Raw genomic sequence first — 11,021 nt, 5'->3', positions numbered from 1 at the left:
TCAGAATAAAATCACAGCATCTCTGGGTTTAGCACTGACAAAAAACTACCCAGTAAAACTAAGACATGGTTCTGCTATTCTCTCCTCTAGGCACATCACAATTTATAATTATATACATATTCCTGTATTTACATTTGTAATGCCAACAGGGCTGTAAACTCTGTAAGGGCAGGAAAATGTTTTGTTATCATTTTATATCTGAAACTTAGTATATTATCTGGAATATGCTAGGTGCTCAGTAAATCTTTATAGAATGAAGGAAGAAAGGAAGAAATCAATTTCATAGTAACTGTAATGCTTTAGAAGCTCATAAATTTTTTATCACCAAGGTGATAAAATTTTTTATCGCCAGTTTATTAATTTTTACTTTTGTGAATGCTATTTTGATTACCTATTGCTGTGGAACAAATTGCCTCAAAACTTATGACTTAAACAACAACAATTTATTATTTTTCACAGTTCTGTGAATTGGTTGGGTGGTCCTCTTTGGCTTTTGTTTGGGTCACTCATATGACTATGAACACTGGACAGTCAGCTAAACTCTAAGATCCAAGATGGTCTCATTCACGTCTGGGAGTTAGCATTGGCTACCAGGTTGAGTGTCTCAGTTTTCCTCCACATGGCTTCTCATCCTCCAGTAGGCTAGACTGGCATTTTACTTGATGTCTCAGTGCAGGATTCCAAGAGGGCACAGGTGGAAGCTGCAAGCTCTCTTGAGGCCTACACTTTGAAATTGACCCAGTGTCACTTCTGTTATAATCTGTTGATCAAAGGAAGTCACAAGTTTAGCCTAACTTCAAGGGATGGGAAAAAGACTACTTCTCAATAGGAGGAATTGTAAAATATTGTTCATACATTTTTAAATTTGTCCAATATTTTAAAGTGATGATGATAATGAAGATGATAAGGGTGATGATGATACTAAAAGTACTAAGTATTTACACTAAGCAGTGTTCTAAGTGCTCTCAGTGTTTACAACTCACAAAAGAAGTGTGAATTGGGTGATATCATCATCCTCAATTTATAGATGGGGAACCTGAGGGTTGGTTAGAACAGTTAAAGAACTCAAAGTATTACACAAATTTAGGGATGCAAACACAGATTGATTAACTTTAAGTCTATAGTTTTCCCCTCCTTCCTTTTCTTTCTACTCTTTATGAAGTAGTAAGTCCCTGCTGACTGTGTTATGTTTTTCCATGTCAAGATCAATCCTGATTTAAGTAATCAGAGATTATTGTAGTGACTGAGTTGCTAATAAAAAAGAGTTGAATAAATAAGTTGATATGTATGCACTGTTTACTACTAGTAGCATGATTTTAATAATTGCTAAGAGAGTGGGTTCATTATTTATTATTAATTAATTAATTAATTTTTTAGCCCTTTAAAAATTGATTTAAGGGGTACTTAGGTGGCTCAGTCAAGTAAGCATCCAACTCTTGATTTCTGCTCAAGTCATGATCTCAGGGTCGTAAGATCCATGCTCAGCAGAAAGTCTGCTTGAGATTCTTTCCATTTCTCCTACCCTACTCTCTCTCTAAAATAAATAAATAAATTTAAAAAATGATAATAAAATTGATTTAAAAGCAGAGAGACAGAGATTATTTGATGAATACAGATTATAGCTGTTACTCTTCCTGGGTTACTATTTCAATTGGTAACTTTCCCTTAGGCTAGAAATCTCAAAACAGTTTCCTCTATTGTCTTCTTCAGTCTACACAACCAACTTTATTTTTTTGGAAGGTTTCTCCTGTCTCTCTCCTTGTTTGCACTTCCATTAGACATAACTCCTTGCAGCTCAGAGTCTGGTCTATGGAACAGAAATATCGGCATCAACTGGGAACATGTTAGATAATGCAGAATTTCAGACTGCATTAGAACTGCTAAACCTAGAACTGCTAAATCAGAATCTGCATTTTTTAAAAAAGGAGAAGATAAATAAAATTAGAAATGAAAGAGGAGACATTACAACCGATATCACAAAAATGCAAAGAATCTTAAGAACAATGAAAATGAAGACTCATATGCCAACACATTATATAACCTAGAAGAAAGAGATCAATTCCTAGAGAAATATGATCTTTCAAGATTGAATCAAGAAGAAATAGAAAGCCTGAACAGGCCAATAATGAGTAAAGAGACTGAGTCAGTAAAACAACAACAACAACAACAACAACAACAAACTTCTAACAAAGAAAATCCCACAAACAAATGAATCCCACCAAACACTCAAAGAAGAATTAATATATCAATCTTTCTTAAACTATTCCAAAAACAGAAGAGGATAGAACACTTCCAAACTATTTTATGAGGCCAGATACCAAAGATTCAACAAGAAAACTATAGGCTAATATTTCTAATAAATTTAGATGCAAAAGTCCTCAATAAAATGCTAGCAAACTGAATTCAACAGCATACTAAAAGGGTCATACACCATTATGAAGTGGGATTTATCCCATCCCAAGGATGGTTCAACATTCACAAATTGATACTACATTAACAGAGTGAAAGATAAAAACTACATGATCATCTCAATAGATACAGAAAAAGCATTTGACAATATTCTACATCCAATCAAAATATTCAGAATAGGTTTAAAAGGAACTTACCACAACACAATAAAGTCCATATATGAAAGACTGGTAGCTAACATCAGACTTAATGGTGAATAAAAGCTTTTTCCTCTAAGATTCAGTAAGAGGCAAAGATGCCTACTCTTACTAATTCTGTTCAACATAGTACTTAAAATCCTAGCCAGAGCAGTTAATTCGGCAAGAAAAATAAATGAAAAAACACCAGTTTGGGAAGAAAGAAGTGAAATGATCACTATTTGTAGATGACGTGATCATATATGTAGAAAACCCTCAAGACTCAGCAAAAAACTGTTAGAACTAATAAATACATTTAATGAAGTTGCAGGATACAAACTCAACATACAAAAATCAGTGGCATTTCAATACACTAACAACAAACTATCTGAAACGGAAATTAAGAAAATGATCTCCGGACTCCTGGTGGCTCAGTGGTTGAGCATCTGCCTTCTGCTCAGGACATGATCCTCAAGTCCTGCATCAGGCTTCCTGCGGGGAGCCTGCTTCTCCTTCTGTCTATGTCTCTGCCTCTCTCTCTGTGTGTCCCTCATGAATAAATAAATAAAATCTTAAAAAAAGAAAATGACCTCATTACAATACCAACTGAAAGAATGAAATAGGAATAAAATTATCTAAAGAGGTGAAAAGCTTATCAGCTGAAAATATAAAATATTGATGAAGGATAGTAAAGAAAATACAGATAAATAGAAATATATTTTTCGTACATGGATTGGAAATAATATTGCCAAAATATCCATACTACCCAAAGTGATCTATACGTTCAGTGCAATCCCTATCAAAATCCCAATGGCATTCTTTTCAGAAATAGAAAAAGCAATTCTAAAATTCATATAGAAATACAGATGACCCCAAATAGCCAAGGCAATGTAGAACAAGAAGAACAAAGCTGGAGGGCATCATACTTCCTGATTTCAAAATTTATTTTAATAACTAAAGTAATTAAAATAGTATGGTGCTTGCATAAAGATAGACATGTAGACAAATCAAACAGGATAGAAAGCCCAGAAACAAATCCATGCATTTATGGCTAACTCATCTTTGACAACAGTACCATAGACACACAATGGAGAAAGAATGGCCTCTTAAAGAGTGTTGGAGAAACTGGATATCCACATACAGAAGGAAATTGGACTCATCTAACACTATGTAAAAATGAGAGATAATCAGCACAAAATCAACTTAATATGATCAAAGACTTAAATGTAAGACCTTGAATATGAAACTACAAGAGGAAAACACAGGGAAAAATCTTCTGACATTGGTCTTGGTGTTGATTTCATGGATATGACACCAAGTACACCAAAAGACCAAAGAAAAAATAGGCAAATGGGATTGCATCAAAGTAAAATGCCCCTGCACAGCAAAGGAAACAATAAATGGAGTGAAGAAACAACTTAGAGAATAGGAGAAAATATTTTCAAATCATAAATCTTATGAGGGGTTAATATCCAAGATATATAAGGAACTCAAACAACTCAATAGCAAGAAAACACATAACCTAATTAAAAAGTGGGCAAAGGACCTGAAAAGATACTTCTCCAAAGAAGTCCTACAAGTGGCCAGCAGGTAGAGGAAAAGTTGCTTAACTTTACCAGTCATCAGGGAAATGAAGTTGAAGTCACAATGAGATATCACCTCACACCTGCTGGGATAGCTATTATCACAAAGACAAAAGATAAGTGTTGGCAAGGATGTGGAGAAAAGGGAACTTTTGGAAAAAAAAAAAAAAAAAGAAAAGGGAACTTTTGTATGCTGTTAGTGGGAAGGTAAATTGCTATAGCCATTATGGAAAATGATATTGTGGTTATTCAAAAAATTAAAAATAGAGTTGCCATATGATTTAGCAATCCCACTTCTGAATATATATCTAAAATAAATGAAATCTGGAAGAGATATCTGCATTTCCATGTTTTTGCAGCATAATTCCCAATAGTCAAGATACGGAAATAACCTAAATGTCCATCAGCAGATGTGTGGATAAGAAAAATGTGATAAACACAGCTAACACACAGACACACACACACACACGCACCACACACACGTGAGAGGAATATTATTCAGCTTGTAAAAAAGAAGGAAAGCCTGTCATTGGTGACTACATCGATGAACTTGGAGGACATTATGCCAACTGAAATAAGCCAGACACACAGAGGATAAATATTGCATGATCTCACTTATGTGGAATCTAAAATAGTCAAGTGTATAGAAGCTTTGAATGACATTGTGGTTGCCAGATTCCAGGAGGTGGGGTGCATGGGGAGATGTTGGTCAGAGTTCAAAGCTTCAGTTCTGCAATATGAGTAAGTTCTGGAGATCTAATGTAGAGTATGCTGGTTATAGTTAGCAATATTGTATTGTGTACTTGAAGTTTGCTAAGTGGATAGATCTTAAATGTTCTAAAAAACAAATAAATAGGGTGATAAGTATGTTAATTAACTTGATTGTTATAATCATTTAACAGTCAATACATACATATATCAAAATATCAAGTTGTTTACCTTAAAAAAATACTATTCCTGTTTGTCAATTTCACTTGACTATAGCTGGAAAAAATCCTCTGTTAAAACTTGGGGGGAAAAAAGAATCTATATTTTAACAGAATCCCCAAGTGAAATGCATGTCTTGTAAATTTTGAGGAGCAATGACATAGTGAATGGACAAGAGCATCAGATCTGGGTTTGAATTTCTGAGTGCTCTTACTAGCTATTTGTAGATGACTAGCTATATAATTTGAGGCTGGCTACTTCAAGCTCTGATTTCCTCATCTATAAAATGGTGACAATAACAGTAATAACAGTATGTAGCTTTAAGGGTTGGTGTGAGGGTTATAGAAGATTATGCTCAATATCTGGCACATTTTGTGTACTCAGGAAATGTTAAGCATATACAACTATTGTCATTGTCTAATTGGCAGCATTTTTTTCTCCCATTGGACCATTGTGATAATTTCCTGCCCCCTTTTCTAGTTTTAGGCTCTTCCCATTCATCCCACCATATACTCCAGTGCCAGTTATTTCTACCAGCAAAGATTTGATTGTGGTACTACTCTTCTCAAAAAAACCTCAGGGTATCTCATTGCACTTATTAGCATTTTACTGCATTTGTGAGCCAAACTTCTTTGCGTGAAATTTACAACTTCCTTCTCTCTGAGTGCAGCCAGGAGAGAACGATATACTGCAAAGAAGGAAGGCCTGAGGAGGGAGCTTTAGCAATTTGCCCTCGTTTTAACAATAAAAAGCTGCTTGACTTTGTCTACCCTTCTTTGGGCTCCAATTTTCTAATTCATACAATTAAGTAGTTTGATTAATAGTTTTACCAAGGTCTTTTACATCTAGTGACTGATGAAGCAACTCTACTGCACATTAGGAATTCCAGAACTTTTGCACAATATTGAAAGCTGGAGAGAGGGACCTCATTCCTTATTTCTTATTCCTGGAAATAATTTTGTCAGTTGTTTGGAAATGTTAAAAAGAAAACCACAGGCCCAAAATAGTGTCACTTAGACCAGGTTCCTAAACCATGGCTTATTACCTAAACTAATTACAATTTCAACTTTCCCTAGAAATTTTGTCTTAACTAGTCAGTCACGAATTTTTTGATCAGTGCCAATGAGTTGGCTGAATGCGCCTCCTCCATCACCCAAAGAAAGATGAGGACACCTTCATGGTCAGACCCTTGCCTTTACTGATTTCCCCTAAAGGGAAATCAGCCTTTCCTGGAATAATCCTTTCTTTTGTTAATAACTTTCCTGCCCCATGCCCCTTCTGTAACAACCTTCTATTTTGTACAACTCCTCTTAGAGCCTTTCTTTTTCTTTTTCTTTTTCTTTTTTTTTTTTTTTTTTAAAGATTTTACTCATTTATTCATGAGAGACAGAGAGAGAGAGAGAGAGAGAGGCAGAGACACAGGCAGAGGGAGAAGCAGGCTCCATGCCGGAAGCCTGATGTGGTACTTGGTCCCGGGTCTCCAGGATCAGGCCCTGGGCTGAAGGGGGGCACCAAACCGCTGAGCCACCCAGGGATCTCTCTTAGAGCCTTTCTGTTTGCTAGATGGGATACTACCCAATTCTTGAATTGTTTAATAAAGTCAATTAGATCTTTAAAATTTACTCGGTTGAATTTTTGTTATTTAACAGTAAAAAACCTACATAGGATATTTTAGAGAGCGGTTATTAAAAAGTGCCTACTGTTACTTAAATATTTCAGTGAAAGAGGTAATTGCCTTGAATATTTTTCAGAGAAATAGCAAGCATATTGTATTCAATTAAGAAGCACAACACATTTTTTATATGTGCTAGAGATAAACTGTATTCTCCATAAAGATCATGCTTTTTATTTATTTATTTTTTTTTTATTTTTTATTTTTTTAAATTTTTATTTATTTTTGATAGTCACAGAGAGAGAGAGAGGCAGAGACATAGGCAGAGGGAGAAGCAGGCTCCATGCACCGGGAGCCCGACGTGGGACTCGATCCCGGGTCTCCAGGATCGCGCCCTGGGCCAAAGGCAGGCGCTAAACCGCTGCGCCACCCAGGGATCCCAAGATCATGCTTTTTAGAAATGTTTTTTGCGGGATCCCTGGGTGGCGCAGCGGTTTGGCGCCTGCCTTTGGCCCAGGGCGCGATCCTGGAGACCCGGGATCGAATCCCACGTCGGGCTCCCGGTGCATGGAGCCTGCTTCTCCCTCTGCCTGTGTCTCTGCCTCTCTCTCTATCTCTCTGTGACTATCATAAAATAAATAAAAATTAAAAAAAAAAAAAAAAAAATAGAAATGTTTTTTGCTTTTGATTAAGATGCAACTTTATATTTTTGAATAGGTTTCTGATATAAGAGTACACTTTTGAAGCAGTCTCCCAGAATTACATTCCAAGTAATGGAGTGATGAAGCCCAAGATAACTTTTTACTCTCAAGAAACTCAAAGTTTTATTTTCAGGATGCCATGTTAAGTTTTTCTGTTGTTAAGGTCGAAAGTACTTGTGGCTTTGTTGTTATAGAAATACAATTAATTTCAAAATTATTTACATTTTTTTCTCAATCCTGTGCCTGAAAAAAGTAAAACATTTTGTGAGGTGTTTAACTAATTTAGATCCTTTTATATGATTAATTTATGTATTTGGATTTAGGTATATACTAGTAGGGAGGAAATCTGTTGGTAGAGAATTGTTTCATTGAATAATAGAGATGAATACATGTAATCTTAGAAGAAAATGTGATGATAAATTGTCAGTGTTTTTTTTTTCAATTCAGTAATATGCAATTTACCCACATGTTAGTGTTTTTGAAATTAGGGTATGCTGTACGTTTAATGTGAATGTTTAGTGTTCTATTTTTGTTTCCCAAAGGCAGTTATTCAGTTAATGGTGCATTTTACCATGAATTGTGTTTTAGAATTGAGAAATCACTAGAGATTGTTTTCTGGGTCACCCAAGTAGGTAGAATTGATCTACAGGAAACATAGGAGACGCCAGATTTTCAATTCTTGAGACTGGGTAATGTTTTAGGCATTATTATTTTTTTTTCCAGTGGAGCCCAGCATAGTGTCATAGAGGTAAATTTTTATATAAATATGTGGTAAATAATGAATATACAGACACCAAAAATCTAGATGTCTAGAAATCTAGAAATCTAGATGACACCAAAAATCTAAATTTAGCATAGTCTTTTGGATGGACATCGCTGAACCTGAACTAATTACTAAAAAGACAAATGAACTAATTTAATATTATCCTTCCTGGGATGAAGTCATAAAGGAGTCATAGCTGTAGGGCTATTCCTAGCCTTAGGCAAGGGAGGAGGCTACCTGTAGAATGAACTAAATTTTTGGGATAGAGCAGTGTCAACAACAACAACAACAACAACAAAAATAAAACTGAGGATAGTAAAAGAAAATATTGTTAACTTCCTATATTTTGCTTTGGGCTCATTCCATGGAACTCTGTGAAATAAATAGAAAATTAATATCTGCCATCCTAACAAAAAGTTATGAATCATGAAAATTATGAAAGCAAATTATGAGAAATCAGCTTTTTTTTTCTAATTCTATAACTTTTCAAACATACACAGTCTTTATTTACTCACTGAGCTCTCAGAAATGTGTTATAGTCATTAAATCTTAACTTTAATTTTATTAGTTGTTTTTCACTGTCCTGAAAAGAAGGAAAGTTTGGTGGAAAGAACTCAGGGCTGGTTTCTAGCTGCCCATTAGGGGTGGGTCTTCAGACAGACACTGGACTGTGTTAAAAATAACTCGATTTTAAAACTGTGCTTTCAGGGATCATTTCTATAGTTTGTTACTAGAGAAGTTTCTCTGAATGGGTAAAAATAACTTCATCTTTCTTGGGATTATTTGTCTCATCTGTAGCATCTCAGAATCTCTAAAGTATCTTTCAAGTCCCAGATTCCATGACCCCTGTGATATTATAACCCATGAAAAGCAGTAATTTCTAAGACTTCAGGTATAATATAAGTGCCCAGATTTCTGAGAATCTGGTGGATATTGCCTTTTGACTATTAGCCATATTTAGGACACATTTTACTAATTCTGAACTCTTTAAGCTTTGCTCAGGAGAAGCTATATTAAGGAAATATGAAATCCTTTATATAAGAAAGTCTTGCAAATACAAGCTACTAGCCAGAAATAAGTAAATATACAAGCATTATTCATTGATTTGTATTAATTGGTCAAAATTTAAATGAGGTACCAAAAATTGAATAGGCATAGAGGAGGAATATGATTGTAAATAATGATAAATACCCAAGTATTAATTAGATATGGGAAACTGATCATTAACTTGTCTTAAAAGTAAACACGTACACAGTCTCTATCAAATCATCTCAACGAATTTGCATCTGTGTGTGTATACACTTATGTATAGAAAAACTATATATAGAGGCCCAGAAAGGATTTTAATAGTCATCCTTTTTATTTTGTACTTTGATTAAATGCTAAAGTTCTTTACAACTCTTTATAAATTAAATCACAAATTAATTTATATATTGGAATTACTTGAGGCCTATTGGAAATGCTATTAGAAAAATGTCTGTTGTTTTAAAATTATTTAAGTCTTTAAAATCATATTATCTGTGTTAAAAAAGACAACGGAGGTAAACTCTTCAACTGTTTTTCAGTTACCAAATGGCAACATCTGTTTATGTCCCATGGTGTTGGGTCTTCAGATGTCAGGGTCACTCACTGAACCCTGACTACTGCACCTTAGGAAAGTAAGAAGGAAAGCCTCTGGAATTGTAGCCATGACATAGCTTCTTCTGAAATTGTAAAGAAGCATGTAGGCTCTGGGTGTAGCTCTGTAGAGCTCAGTTACAGAACTTACAGAACTAAAATATCTCAGAGGTAACCTATATCAGTCTCATGTTGTTTACATGATCTTTAATCTAGATATTCATTTATATATTACCTTGTTTCAAAATAGTCTTTAAAAGATCGAGAACCAAACACATTGGGTTAAAAGTCACGTGTGCTGACAGTTGAGATATAAAAATGAACATTAGGTTGTTAAAAAAAGCTGGTCTCTGTGACTCCTTTATGTAAAGGGTAGTTTAAAAATCAATTTAAGACATCCATGGAGCAAGTGATTTTATGATTTAGATGATGGAGATGGATTTATAGATTTCATCCACAAACAAAATAACAGTGTTTTAACCTTTGTTGAGAATACAGGCTTTAAAAGCATTTCTTTCTTTTCTTTCTTTACAAAGTGCATATTTGCTATAAGCTCAAAGAGGAAAAAATAGATATAATTAACATATACAAATTTAAGGGGTATTACTTTTTGTACCCTTGAACAAACATATACTGTACCCAAAGAGAATGTATCTGATTGTATGCTTAACAACCTGAAGAATACTATTATTAAAATGTAGATGCTGGTTTCTATAATCTGTAAGCATGAGAACAAAGCTAAATGCAAAAGGATATGCTTAAATCATCAACTAAATTTTTACAGACATTAGTTCTTTCCTTATGGAATTGTAGAAGAAAGCAACCCCCCAAATTATTTGACCCTCTGTAGTATGATTGGTACAGGTTGCCAAGGTGGTAGTTTCAAAGGACAGAAACAGGCAGACCTGGATTTAGCCCAGATCTTACGTAGTTTTGCAGGATCAAGCCTATCACTAAACCTTTCTGAGGCTAAGTAAACTGAGGTAATACCTCATGAGTTTGTTACATGTAATCTTACATATTGCATATGTTCAATACATGATAACTGTTATGGTAACAGGTGGAGCTGGTTATTGAAGGCATTAGATTGGATCATACAAAATTTTGTAGATAAAAAATGGCCAAATTTCAGACCTCATTGTAAGGTGTTCTCTTCTAGACACCTCAAGAGTACTATTGCAGTGAGCAAAGTATGGATGGCAAAGCCAGATTCCTTGGTGAGTTTTCAATCAA

At 34.7% G+C, this 11,021-nt stretch overlaps 1 pseudogene; it reads left to right on the top strand.

Annotated features, from left to right (window-relative positions):
• Positions 1–8,863: 8,863 nt before the first annotated feature.
• LOC121475484 lies at positions 8,864–8,950 on the top strand (annotated as a pseudogene).
• Positions 8,951–11,021: the final 2,071 nt, after the last annotated feature.

Source organism: Vulpes lagopus, chromosome 1, assembly GCF_018345385.1.
Source record: "Vulpes lagopus strain Blue_001 chromosome 1, ASM1834538v1, whole genome shotgun sequence".
Lineage (NCBI taxonomy): Eukaryota > Metazoa > Chordata > Mammalia > Carnivora > Canidae > Vulpes > Vulpes lagopus.
This window is presented reverse-complemented; position numbering and strand designations above follow the sequence as displayed.